The sequence below is a fragment of the Kogia breviceps genome, chromosome 11 (assembly GCF_026419965.1).
Source record: "Kogia breviceps isolate mKogBre1 chromosome 11, mKogBre1 haplotype 1, whole genome shotgun sequence".
Classification (NCBI taxonomy): Eukaryota; Metazoa; Chordata; class Mammalia; order Artiodactyla; family Physeteridae; genus Kogia; species Kogia breviceps.
This window is the reverse complement of record NC_081320.1, coordinates 75,565,019-75,573,695: the sequence shown is the minus strand read 5'-3', so window position 1 is coordinate 75,573,695 and position 8,677 is coordinate 75,565,019. Positions and strand designations below refer to the sequence as shown.

The window sequence follows — 8,677 nt, the reverse complement described above, 5'->3', positions numbered from 1 at the left end:
TTCCTTAAAAAACTACAAATAGAACTACCATATGACCCAGCAATCCCACTACTAGGCATATACCCTGAGAAAACCATAATTCAAAAGAGTCATGTACCAAAATGTTCATTGCAGCTCTATTTACGATAGCCAGGACATGGAAGCAACCTAAGTGTCCATCAACAGATGAATGGATAAAGAAGATGTGGCACATATATACAATGGAATATTACTCAGCCATAAAAAGAAATGAAACTGAGTTATTTGTAATGAGGTGGATAGACCTGGAGTCTGTCATACAGAGTGAAGTAAGTCAGAAGGAGAAAAACAAATACCGTATGCTAACACATATATATGGAATCTAAGAAAAAAAATGTCATGAAGAGATTAGTGATAGGACGGGAATAAAACACAGACCTACTAGAGCATGGACTTGAGGATATGGGGAGGGGGAAGGATAAGCTGTGACGATGTGAGAGAGTGGCAGGGACATATACACACTACCAAAAGTAAATTAGATAGCTAGTGGGAAGCTGTCGCATAGCACAGGGAGATCACCTCTGTGCTTTGTGACCACCTAGAGGGGTGGGATAGGGAGGGTGGGAGGGAGGGTGACGCAAGAGGGAAGAGATATGGGAACATATGTATATGTATAACTGATTCACTTTGTTGTAAAGGAGAAACTAACACACTATTGTAAAACAGTTATACTTAAATAAAGATGTTTAAAAAAATTTAAAAAAAGAAAAAAAAATAAAATAATTAAATTATTAAAATATAGAAATATAAAAAGTAATTTAAAAAAAGGAGAGCAATCAAACCAATAAACAAATCCACCAATTATAAGTGCTAAAAACTATACTAAGATAAACATAAAAATCAGTAACTAGTCTGTTGCATACAGCAAACCCCAAGTCTACAGCTGCTCCCAAAATCCACTGCTTCAATTTTGGGATGATTCGTTGTCTATTCAGGTATTCCACAGATGCAGGGTACATCAAGTTGTTTGTGGAGATTTAATCCGCTGCTCCTGAGGCTGCTGGGAGAAATTTCCCTTTCTCTTCTTTGTTTGCACAGTTCCTGTGGTTCGGCTTTGGATTTGTCCCCGCCTCTGCATGTATGTCACCTGAGGGCATCTGTTCTTTGCCCACACAGGAGGGGGTTAAAGGAGCGGCTGATTAGAGGGCCCTGGCTCACTCAGGCTGGGGGGAGGGAGGGGTATGAAATGAAGTGCGATGCTGCAGTGGCAGAGGCCAGTGTGACATTGCAACAGCCTTAGGTGCGCCATGTGTTCTCCCGGTGAAGTTGTCCCTGGATCATGGGACCCTGGCAATGGCAGGCTGCACAGGCTCCCAGGAAGGGAGGTGTGGATAGTGACCTGTGCTTGCTCACAGGATTCTTGGTGGCTGCAGCAGCAGCCTTAGTATTTCATGCCCGTCTCTAGTGTCCATGCTGATAGTCATGACTCGTGCCTGTCTCTGAAGCTCATTTAGGTGGTGTTCTGAATCTCCTCTCCTGGCGCACATCAAAACAATGGTCTCTTGATTCTTAGGCAGTTCCAGACTTTTTCTGGGACTCCCTCCCAGTTAGCTGTGGCACACTAGCCCCCTTCAGGCTGTGTTCACGCAGCCAATTCCTGTCCTTTCCCTGGGATCTCACGTCTGAAGCTGGAGCCTCAGCTCCCAGCCCCGGCCCGTCCCGGCGGGTGAGCAGACAAGCCTCTCGGGCTGATGAGTGCTGGTCGGCACCGATTCTCGGTGTGGGAATCTCTCCGCTTTGCCCTTGGCACCCCTGTTGCTGCGCTCTCCTCAGTGGCTCTGAAGCTTCCCCCCGTCCGCCACCTGCAGTCTCCGCCCACGAAGGGGTTTCCTAGTGTGTGGAAACCCTTCCTCCTTCACAGCTCCCTCCCAGAGGTACAGGTCCCATCCCTATTCTTTTGTCTCTGTTTTTCCTTTTTTCTTTTGCCCTACCCAGGTATGTGGGGAGTTTCTTGCCTTTTTGGAAGTCTGAGGTCTTCTGCCAGCATTCAGTAGGTGTTCTGTAGGAGTTGTGCCACACATAGATGCATTTTTGATGTATTTGTGGGGAGGAAGGTGATCTCCACATCTTATTCCTCCGCCATCTTGAAGGTTCTCACTCATTAAGTATTTACTACACGCATGATAGTGAGTGTTTTCAGACCTTATACAAGGATCAAGTGACATAATGACAAGCAACTCAGAGAGTGTACCTTCAAGGACTTTATAGTCTAATAGAAGAGCAAACACTGTTACTCACTCAAGGGATTTTATTTAATATTGGAAAAGTGTAAACATCAAGTCATTACATCTTTACAAGTCTAGTATTCTACCCAACTATTAGGCTCACATTTGATATATTTTTACATGCCTCTCATGCACTGCATAAGAATTTTGCCATAAAAATAGTTTATAAATTGAAAAGTTTTCAACAAACCACAAAGGAAAAAAGACAGAGAAAAATGCCCAGTGATTGTTTCAGCATCAGCAGTAAGTCAGAGGTCAGCTACCTATATTAAATGCTTAAATATTTATATTAAATAATGAATATTTAAATACTACAATCAAATTGAAAGATTTCTGTGAAATAGAACCTGGAATGAGATTTCAACACAAGTACACAGAGCAGACAGTGTTTCTAGTTCAATGGGAGTTTTACTGAATTCTCCAAAATATGTCCTTATTGTATTTGCATGTATGCATAAAAAATTTGGACCAAAAAACTGTTCATGTAAGTAGGTGAATGAGTAAACCATTTGTATGTCATCAAATAGTGCTATCATGGAAACTATAATGATCGACTATGCCTGATGAAGGTTAAACATTTTTCAGAAATATTCTGATATTGTTCATATAATAGTGAACAGCCAACATACAAAATTTTAAAGAAACATATGTTTAACATTTGATGAGGATGAAACCTGAGGACTAGAGAAATGTTTTCAGGGTTATTATTTTTGGTCTTACTTAGAAATAAATAGTTCTATCTTCCCTTATTTCAGTTATTAATGCATTTATTAATTGTTTATTCAATATATATTTCAATATTCTAGTTATTTATGCTTGGAGGTTTACTTTTCCTTCAGATAGAAAAAAACAAAAAAAATTCAATTATACATCTTTTCATATATCATTTGCTCCCTACAATAAAATTCAAAAAAAGTTAGCTTATTGATAGTATATTTCTCCCCATTCATTTATTTCAATGTTTTATAGTTAAATAATCATATTTCTTCATATGCTCTCCAACATTTGTAACTTAATATTGCTAAATCTTTATTTCTTAGTTTATTATTTTTCTAATCTTTACTCTCCAGTCTATGAGATAAGCCTAATAGAGTGACTCCTACTCTAATTTCTAAATCCTTTCATTTTCTAATCCTTCCATTTTACTGTCACCAACATTGTCATCATTATTAATAAATATTCTTGTCATCTAAGTACAAATAGATTGGTTTAACCCCATTATATTGGATTAAAGAATACAGAAGTGGATTTGGTTTTCTTTATAAAGAACTCTGGAGGTAGACAGTACAGTTGGTTATACCTTGGTATCTGCAAGGGATTGGTTTCAGGACCTCCATGGGTACCAAAATCTGCAGATGCTCAAGTCCCTTATAAAAATTATGTAGTAAATTGCATATAACCCACACACATTCTCCGGTATACAGTTGGCCCTCCTGATCCATGGGCTCCATGTCTGCAGTATCAACAAACTGCAGATGAAAAATATTTGAAAAAAAAAATTCCCGAAATTTCCAAAAAGCCAAACTATAATTTGCTGTGCACCAGCAACTATTTACATAGCATTTACTTTGTATTATATATTACAATTACTCTAGAGATGATTTAAAGTTTACATGGGAATGTCCAAAATTTATATAAGGGACTTGAACATGCAAGAATTTTAGTATCTGAGGATAGGTCCTGGAACCAATTCCCTACAGACAGAGGGATGACTGTACTTTAAATCATCTCTAGATTACTTATAATACCAAATAGAATGCAAATGCATGTAAATAGTTGCCAGCATGCTTCAAATTAAAGTTTTCCTTTTTGGAAATTTCTAGAACTTTTTTTCGAACACTGTCAATACACAGTTGGTTGAATCAGTGCATGTGAAACCTGAAGATAAGGAGGGTCAACTACTGTGTTCAATGCCAGATATCCTCTCACCAGGGTCCCAGGCTTTTCTATTCTGCTCTACCATTCTGGTGCACAGATGCCATCTTCAAAATCAACCATGGCCTAAAGCAAGTAATGTAGCTCTAACTGTCAGAAAAGAATTACAAAGCAAGAACTACAAAAAAAAAAAAAAAAAAAAAAAAAAAAGCCAAAAGGAGAGAGAGGAGTGGGCCTTTCTTTTTAAGGAAACTTCCTGAAGTTTCATCACATCATCCCTGCTTTCACTTTACTACTTGGTCACATAGCCACACTCAAATAACTGTATTCTGTGATAGGCAGCCTATTTATCTAGCAAATCAGGTTCTATTAGTAAATAATTATTTATTTAATTTTTCTATTTATTAAGTATAGTTGGCTTACAATATTGTATTCATTTCAGGTGTACAACATAGTGATTCAATATTTCTATAGATTACACATCATACAAAGTTATTATAAAATATTGACTATATTTCCTATTCTGTACATTACATCCCTGTGACTTTTTTTCTTTTATATCTGGCATTTGTGCTTCTTAATCCCCTTCATCTATTTCATACGTAAGTAATTAGTAAGTAATAGAAAAGAATAAAGTTGGGAGGCAAATAACATTCCTTGATCCAACAATCATCATTAGTACTTGGTTCAATGGTTAAGTTTTAAAATTGGGAATCACTAAATAACATTTTCATTCTTAACTTGGAGCAACATTGTCCAGTGCCAGGTTAGATAGTTTTCTAACAGTATATTTTCTTCTTTCTGAGTTCAGTGTCATGACTCCTAGTCCAATCAAAAGAGAATGGTTCTAATGTCATATCAAATAGATGCTCTTATTTTATATCTAAACAGCTATCTAAAATTATATCTTACCTTAGTTTGCTTGTATGATTTTCTTTTTTTTTGAATTAAGCAAACCTTTATTGAAGCTTAAAATGTGGTACAGAAATACATTTCAACTGATTTAAGTCCAACACTATGAAGAGAGAATTTATAGCACCAAAATTTTCCCTCCTCTATCATACACACTAGGATTAATTTATATTACTATTCAATCTATAGTTTTCATTTTCCTAGGCTTTGTTCCATACAAATTTGCAGTTTTTCAACATTAAATAGAAATCTTAAATCTGTTAGGGGTGAAAAAAAATCAGACCTCAAGCCAATAAATGTTCATCAAATCTACTGGGAAACTGTTCAAGAACAAAATCCACTTTGAGCACTGGTCTTCATAATAGCATCAAAACATTAGCACCAAAACCGTGTGCTAATTACAGAATCAGACCCATCCATTGATTGAAAGCTTCTTCAATAAAGCTTTGAATCAACAACATGTTTAAAATAAAAGTTAAAAGTGTTCCAACTACTTGATTTCCAACCAAGTAGATTTTATGTTTATAAATACTAAAAAAAAAGTTTCATTTATAAATACGGAGGGAACAAAAACATCACTGCATCAATCCAGAAAGAATCAAAAATTGTTTGAGGACAAGAAGAAATACAAAATTGAGTCAACTTTCCTCTTTTTTCAGCTGCTTAAATGTCCATGTTAACAAATACAGCTAAAAGATGCCGACTCTTCTAAGCCTGTATTTCTAGTCATTTCCCATTGACCATTTTGGAATTTTGTATGTTATGTTTTACGGATAGCATTCTGCTTCACTGTGTATGTCTGAATAACCTGAACAGTTCTCGTTCATCACTTGATGCTACTCCATGGTGAAAGAAATACCAGTAAGAGGAACCGTCAGAACACTATCACATGTATCACAAAGCCACAGAACTTTTTAAGTCACAAGATGGCCAAGACTTCAATTCTGCTTTGAACCAAAATTTATATCATTAATAGAAATTATTGGAAATGGCTATGAAAGTAAAAGTTAAGGTGAATCATCTGAGGTGACTTGACTTGTTGAATACAATATAACCTTCATCTTAAATCTCCTTACTAACAAATTTAGTGATAATTCTTTTATACTACTACTTATCAAGTTAATAAAGGCATGGTACTCATGAGAAGCTAATCTCATTTAATGGGGGGCACAGAACGGCATACGGTTTCCATACAGTTCTTCCAATATTCCCTAGTATCAACCTACACCTTCTTTGCTAATCAACACCAGCTTATTCCAAAAGAGATCATGGTAACGAAAAATGTCAAATTCCCTTGACCTTAAAAGAAAATTAATCCCAGGGTCCATCCCCCCATTCCTCCTCTGGGGTATAAGTTTAGTATAAACCAACAGTGTAAGAGTGTATTGCTTTAAGGAGTGGGTATGGTTGGGAGGGGAGACACCATGGTGAGGAACGAATCAATTAAAGTTATACAAGTATAGGAAGCAGTGAGATAATAATACACAAAATGGATAACTGCAGTCATTTTCTTAGGGGACTCGACTCGTGGAAGAAGAACTTTGATTGGTGCTGCAAAAACATTTGTATGAAGTAGAAATTGGTTTCAATAACATTAGTAGAGAATATGTTCTAGAAAGTGGAGGTAACTGGATGTAAAATCCTGGTAGCAGTTTAATATAACAGTCCCAGATGGTTAGGCTAAGGCCAACACCTAATGAGGATGAAAGCCTTGTCTGTGGGGAATTTTGGACAATACCTGGAGAAATATTACACTGTGCATAAACCAAATTGAACTGTTTTCACAAGTGCTGTAAAGTTTCATATAGTAAAAGGTTTTTTCTACATGCACTTCAATTTCACAGCAAGAGTGTCATGGGATACCTAAACACAGAAGAGAGCATTCATGCAAGATATCTAACTCCTTGATATAATAATGCATAAAATTCAAAATGATTACACTATCATTACATCTAGGGTTTTCTGCAACTACAAGGTGGTGGTCATGGAAAGCATGGCCTTGGTATCAATTTCTAAAAAGCAGCCACCACCTTCTTCTATGTGTGCTTTCTTTTCGTGTTTTTTCTTCATTTTTCTTAATCAACTCTGCTGTTATTTCTGCTTCTTAGCAAAACTGGTAAAAACAAAATTGTAATCATTCAACATAGCACTCTGGCAATCAAGACGTTTAAAACCTTCAATCTTCTGGGGCAAAGAAAGTACTGTGTAACATTTAGAACTTTGATTTACAAACATGGTGGTCACAAATTTTTCTGGCTTGAAGACTTACACAACTTTCCTGATCAGGTCATCATAGGAGGTCTGACTTAAGTTTGTTTCAAAGCTAACATAAGGAAATTCTGGTTCTGGAGTGATGTGAATAGTCCAGTAAGTTCCATAGGATTTCATTCCATTCATTGAATACCCACAAGGATTGAACACTGTGGCATCAATGACAGAACTTGGTATCAGGTCATGAATTCCACTCTCACGAGTGACATACTTTGCAGTAACACTTTCTTTCATGTAGAACTGGTCCATAACTGCTGGGTCAAGCTCACTCATCAGAATTTCCAGGGTTTGATCTGGTTGATTGATTACCCGACTCTCTGGGAAATCCAAAGTATACAAGTACCAACAATCAGAATTCATGCGTCCCATACAACATGCTGTCCCATTTGGGAAAATTGCATTTACGAAACTCTATTTCTTCCTGGAAATTCCGGTGTGGGTACCCTTGGTGAGAATGCTTCATGAAACTCTTACCAGAATAAAAGAAGTTTTGAATCGAGTCACACCCACTGTAATCCCTAGTAAATTTCAACAGGGGAATCAGTGTTTTCAGCAAGTGGGTGGTACCACATGTCTTCAACATGAAAAGTCTCTTGGAGACAAATATGCTACTCTCACTGAGTACATAAGCTTCCTGCTTGTCAGTTTTTATCACACTTATGATTGAACATTGCACATCCTTCAAAAGTATGTCCCACTCGGATCTTGGGATGGTGCCAAGATCGCCAGATCCTTGGTTTGCATCGGGTTGCTGCCTGGAGAACCAAACCGCCAGCAGCTTCTTAGTCTCTTGGAAAAAATGTGCAGCAAAGAAGACTCAGTGCCGCCAAAAAAATATAATAAATGAATAAATTAAAAAGAAAATTCCTATCTGCATATTTAAGAGATCAACTCTGACACACTGAATCATCTCTTTTTTGTATGATTACAAGGCAAAGGTCCAGACACTAAACAGTTAATTCACAAAGTTAAATGCTACTAACATTGAAGCCATCCTAGTTCCTCAAATACCTTCTAAATGTGAGCTCTCCACCAAACTCTCCTTTCCAAAAGTGCCCTTAATATATCTCAAACACACCAGGGAAAACACTTTTGCAAAGTCACAGCTCTGATTATAACAATCCACTACTGAAACAAACAACATCTTATTGCTTTTAATTGACAAAGAATTAAGTGCGGACACATAGATCAAGGCCCATCCACAGGGCCTACATCTTAAGCCTAATCTTCCTCTGCCCCCACCTCCAATTTGTATAGGTTGCCTGTTATACACATTCCTGAACACAACCCCCTCACTTTTCTGTCTCTTCCTTTATCACGCTATTCTCAGCCCCTAGGAGTCTCTTGCCTATTGTTTGTTTTCTGAAATCCTATTC

The 8,677-nt window shown here is 37.1% G+C and overlaps 1 pseudogene; it reads right to left on the bottom strand.

The window, feature by feature from the left end:
- Positions 1-7,109: 7,109 nt before the first annotated feature.
- LOC131765218 (S-adenosylmethionine decarboxylase proenzyme-like) lies at positions 7,110-7,764 on the bottom strand (annotated as a pseudogene).
- Between the last annotated feature and the right edge of the window lie 913 nt (positions 7,765-8,677).